Below are 6,052 nucleotides of genomic sequence, written 5' to 3'. Positions count from 1 at the left end.
GGGGCCCGCGTACCACAAAAAAACAACAAAAAACAAAAAAAAAAAAACAAAAAAAAAAACAAAAAAAAATAAGAGAAATTAATTAGAAATTGCAAATGAAGAGCTCTAAGTCTAATGATAAAACTTTTATACATATATATGTAGGAGACCTTGTCTAAACTCACAAGGGAAGGGAAAGTAAAGTATTAAAGGTTCATAGCAGGCTCTAGTCCTAACTTGCCTTTGTCCTTTAAAAAAAAACACAATGACATAAAAAGAGGCTGTTGTGCTGTCTTCGGGATTTCAAGCTTCGGAGTCACTATTTATGCTCAGGGCTGGAGCAATGAAAACAAGTCTTTTTTCCCCAAGACACAGTAGCTTCAGTCCAAGCTACTCCAGACTTCCTTGCCAGTGACCTCAACACTGACCTTGACCTATTCTAGGGAGAACTCTGCCTGTTTAGTCCTTTTAGCTCATTTTTATGTGAATTTCTGTTCCCTAGTAGTGAACTGGAACCACCCAATTAATTAAGAAAAACCTCATTCATGATTAACTTAATTTCTAGTATGCTGACTTTTCATTATTATAATAGCATCTTTCCTCACGGTGGCCTGTTTGGGATCTCGTACACCTGGCCTGCGGGAAGCAGTTTCCCCAAGCAGTGGCAGAGCCAGATGACTGTCTTTCCAAGGGCCTCTCTTTGTTTGAAATCAGGAATTCCCATCTCTTTTTGATTCTCAAGTCTCTGTATCAAATTTCAGAAGAGAGAACTCAATCCAATCACTCTTTTCCCCAAACCGTGTCAAAGCTGGAGGTGTTGTTTGGTGCATCTCCAGGCTGCACTGCTATACTCAGGACATCAGCGTGTCCTTAGAAATACCTCGCATGACTGGCCTGTACACGCCTACATTTCTTCAGTTCACTGTGAAATGTTATGATACCTGGCTGTTCTCTTCATGTGCCCTTATATCCTGTTCCAAAGAGCTTGAGTCTCGTCTGGTGGATTCCCTTCTGGATTATAGAAGCTTCTTGAGGGCAGATCTGTTTTGAACGTTTGTGTAGCCCTCCCTGTGCCTTGCACACAAAAGGCATTCAAAAGGCACACAAAAGGCATTCGGTTTTGTTGATAATGATGAATCTCATTGCTGGAGACTCCAGCTTGGAAGGACCGGAGGCCCATTGGCCTCATTCGCAGTGATGAGGACCAAGTTTAGTTGGCAGACACAGTGACAACAAACATTAATTGTCAGAGCCCTGGGGGTAGATGCTACTGAGACATGAAGATAAGTGAGGTGGCTCTGCCCTCAAACTTTTTGGTTTAATAGGAATAAAGTCCGTGCAAATCCTCGGAAGGCATGGTGTGGGGAATACATGCTGTTTATTAGTGGTTGAGTGCGGAAGCAGCCAGTCTTCAGCTCCAAATTGGATTGTCTTGTGTGAGCGTGTGCATTGGGTGCAGAGGGGTGCATTTTACCCTCCTGCCAGGGCAGCCCCGTCAGGGGAAACAGTCCTATCTGTGCTGTGCAACTAACCCTCATGTAAATCAAATGTTAAATATAGGACAATGTTATTTATTTATAGGCTTTGAATCAACACTATTTTTTTCCTGGTACCAGTTCATCTATCAGAATGCTTGATTCCTTTTTTATCTAATAGCACTGGAGTGTATTTAGACAAAGAGGCAGAACTTGTCTGTAACTTCTAGGTCATCAGGGGAGACTTGTTGGTCAGAATTTATGACTTAGTTTCCATCTGGAGGTCAACCTGAATACTCCCAGTTTTTTTTTTTTTTTGTACTCCCATATTTGAAAAGGAAAAAAAAAATTAATAACTAGTTCCCTAGCTGCTCAAATGTGTGGATTATAACTAGACACACAAGGACCGGGGTGCATGCCTGTTTCAGGGTCCCCCGGGTAAGCCTTTGAATCTGCAAAAATGGCCTTCTGGAATTTGAAAACAATTCTGGTAAAAGTCCTTTATTGTGATTTCAATGATTGCGGCCTAATGAAGAAATCAGCCTACTTTGACAGGGAAGACACACACATGCAAAAAATGTCACTGGTGGTTATCTACAGAGCTCTGGCCCAAGTAGAAACACATGTGACTTTTGTTAACAATTTGATGGTAATAAGAATTTGGGGGTGAATCATCATCTCTATGGCTCCCCCTTCTCCTGCTATGCCTGCTCCAGCCTTCTCAGCCCCTCTGATTTCTTTATGGTGCCTCAAGCCAGCCTATCACACAGGACAAAGGTCTTTGAACATCAAGTGACTTCTGTAGACTCTGTACCGTGAGCATGGGATCACAAAGGGCCACCTTTTTTTAAATTTATTTATTTTTTTTTTTGGTACGTGGGCCTCTCACTGCTGTGGCCTCTCCCGTTGCGGAGCACAGGCTCCCGACACACAGGTTCAGCAGCCATGGCTCACGGGCCCAGCCCCTCCGCGGCATGTGGGATCCTCCCGGACCGGGGCAGGAACCCGTGTCCCCTGCATCAGCAGGCGGACTCCCAACCACTGCGCCACCAGGGAAGCCCAGGGCCACCTTTTTTATGAGCTCCTGTGCAGTGGAGCTGCCGGCTAGAATTTTTTCCTCTGCCCTCCCCTCCAGTAGACAAGGTTTAACCTGATTCTGCCCAGCAGGCAAGTAGGGCCCTTGGAAATTAGTCTCCTTATTGAGATCAACTGTGCAAAGGGCATGCTTGGAAAGAATGCAAAGTTAGAAAATATGTTCAAATCTCTGATAATTGGGAGTATGAAGGAGGGGAACGAGATGCGTGAACAACTAGCATTTTCTCTGCTTTTCCTTATTTATACTCGTCTTAAAATGACAAGTGTGATGGGTCTTTGTGACCCCAAACTTGAAGTATCAATAAATACGAATCCAGAGTGAGAAGATATTCAATTTTCCTGGAAAGAAAAACACCCTCTTTTGTGTGTGTGAAGCCATTTCCAAATTTTAAAAATTCCATTGCATAGGTAAAGTCCTGTGCTTAATTGTATGCTTGCCCTGCATCCCCCAGCCCCCATCATAAACCAGACATCCAGAGCAACACTGCCCATTAATCATCCCACAGGAAACATGACAATTCAAAACTCAAAAATTCAGAAATTCATTCACCTGTGCCTTCAGCAAAGGGATGCGGTGCGCAGTGAGTCCAGGGTTTTACTTAGAAAACCAGCTACGTTTCAAGAAAAAAATTTTTTTAAGTCATTTGCTCTTTTCTCTAGCCTAGTCCTGAGAAATCACCACCAATAGAAAAGTAATCTGTATAGGTAAATTTTACTCTTTAACACACAAAGTTGATCATATGCACAAAAACACTAGATAAAAGGAACTTTAGAAATGTGAGGGGAAATTTTTTCGTCCATTTTAAACTACAGATGGCTGAATGTGTAATACCACCTCTCCGAGTTAAGTACAGGAGTCTCTTTTTTCAGGAGGGAGCCAGCAAGTTAGGAGTAAAGGTAAGTCCTGGGTTTAACCCCAATGCACCCCTTTTCAGTTTTAACCTGGTCAGCCTACAAAGGGATATAAATGTCAGCTAATTGTGATGCTGAGTATTTTCACAGGGATCCTCTTTGTGGCCAAGGCCAGTCAAAACTTGAATAACGGTATTTCCACCAAAAAGCTCACCCTCTTTACCTTCTCCAAAAATGGTCCGTTTTCATTATTTTTATAAATCTGACTTGAGAAATTTTAAGATGCTAATTGTTATGGGCTGGTTTTATTATTTGTTATCATACCCAGAGTATTTACCTTTTTATTAAAATGGAAGCTTAGTGTGAAGGGATTGTTCATAAACTAAGTACAAACTCAATTTCCCAGGGGAGTAAAAAAGGCTTTCCAAATTGCTAAGTCACCAACATGGCCTTTCTCCCACCTTCATATGCTGTACAAAGTCTTGTACAAGACATGAACTTGGTTATTTTCCCAGGGACACACACACAGAGACACACACACACACACACACACACATAAACCACCACATCCCAGTATTGTTGGTTCACTGGGTTTCTGTTTGGGGACTGCCTATGCTGTGTGTGTTATGGTTTTAAATTACTGTTTGCTCTTCTAACTTCTTGGAAGGTAAACAACTTGGAAACAGAACCGGTAGCAAAAGAAATTGGCATCTGACATACTCTTTACCTTAATTCCTCTTATTGAGACTCACACTTTTTTTTCTTTCAAATATTTAATTAATTTATTTATTTATTTGGTTGCATTGGGTCTTAGTTGAGGCTGGCGGGCTCCTTAGTTGCGGCATGCATGTGGGATCTAGTTCCCTGACCTGGGATCGAACCCAGGTGCCCTGCATTGGGAGCGCGGAGTCTTAACCACTGCACCACCAGGGAAGTCCCTCACACCTGTTTTTGATGATGGGTAGTGGAAAGAAGTGATACGCTTTCATGTTATATTTTAAAGCTATTTTTCTCCTCAGAATTTGAATGTTATAACAGGCAGACATACATTTATAATTAATACCAACCAATTTTCTAAGCACTATACCAACTGTAAACTAAAAAAAGGCCTAGCTGAAAGTTTTCTGGGTGAAAACTCTGTGATACTTACAGCTTTTCTCTTACCTTAGTCTCCTCTTCCTTACCTGTCTCCAAACACACACATAAACGCACACACACACACACACACACACACACACATACACACACGTCTTATAAAAGAGAAAATGGACAGTTTGCTCTAAGGAAACATAGACAGGTAAGGACAAGGGTTATGGGGTGTCTAACTACCTCAGTACTATACATTGGGTAAGGATTGTCTGTAATCTCTCCTACCCCCAAACAGCTCAGGCGCTGTTGTTGACAAAGTACCTGTATTTACTTCTGGCAAAGGAAAACCCGTTAATGCTGCCATGGATATCAACACCACGTGTGGAAACATTTTCTATTTAAAACTTTCAGAAATCACTACTTAGCATCTAGAAGCAAAGTTTCTCCCTCTTAATGATCAAAGCCTAGTCATTATTTACTATATTTAAAGGCAGCTTACTATTTCAATTTCTTAGCCTGAAAATATAAAGCATCGCTTTGTCAGTTCAAAGTTGTTTGGGAAATTATAATAATAATAGTGTCTGCAATTTGCAAACCTGCATCCATAGTGACATTAAAAATTCTGCTGATTTTGTTTTTACACTTTCGTTCTCTGAAGGAAACAAGGTCTAGCAATTTCTCTTGGAAATGGCTGTTGCTAGAAGGGTGGGTGAGTCTTTCCATTTGTCTGCAAGTCTGTTTAACTACAGAGTTCGTAGTATGTTTCTTTTGCAGTTTCCAGCTGTAAGAGCAAACACAGACTATAATCTACTGAACAACTGGATCTCATCAGAGATATGTTTTCAGAAGAGCAAAGATTAAGAAAATCTCAGTCTGTATCAGAGAGAAAGAAAGAGGGAGAGAAAAGTTTAAAAGTCAGTTTGGGAAATTCCCTGGCAGTCCAGTGGTTAGGACTCCATGCTCTTACTGCCGAGGGCCCAGGTCGTGATCCCTTGGCGGGGAACTAAAATCCCACAAGCCGCACGGTACAGTAGACGGAAACAAAAACCAAAAAAAAACTACATTTAAAAAAGAGTTTGGGAGAGACCTTCAAGATGGCAGAGGAGTAAGATGTGGAGATCACCTTCCTCCCCACAAATACATCAGAAATACATCTATCTACATGTGGAACAACTCCTACAGAACACCTACTGAACACTGGCAGAAGACCTCAGCATTCCCAAAATATACATATTTTTTCTTCCTTTTTCTCTTTTTGTGAGTGTATATGTGTATGCTTCTTTGCGTGATTTTGTCTGTATAGCTTTGCTTTTACCATTTGTCCTAGGGTTCTCTCTGTCCGTTTTTTGTTTTTTTGTTTGTTTTTGTATAGTTTTTAGCACTTGTTATCATTGGTGGATTTGGTTTTTGGTTTGGTTGCTCTCTCTTTCCTGCTTTTTTTTTAATTATTTTAAAATTTTTTAAAATAATGTTTTATTTTCTTTCTTTCTTTCTTTCTTTCTTTCTTTCTTTCTTTCTTTCTTTCTTTCTTTCTTTCTTTCTTTCTTTCTTCCTTCCTTCCT

The sequence above is a fragment of the Physeter macrocephalus genome, chromosome 7 (genome assembly GCF_002837175.3).
Source record: "Physeter macrocephalus isolate SW-GA chromosome 7, ASM283717v5, whole genome shotgun sequence".
Lineage (NCBI taxonomy): Eukaryota > Metazoa > Chordata > Mammalia > Artiodactyla > Physeteridae > Physeter > Physeter macrocephalus.
This window is presented reverse-complemented; position numbering follows the sequence as displayed.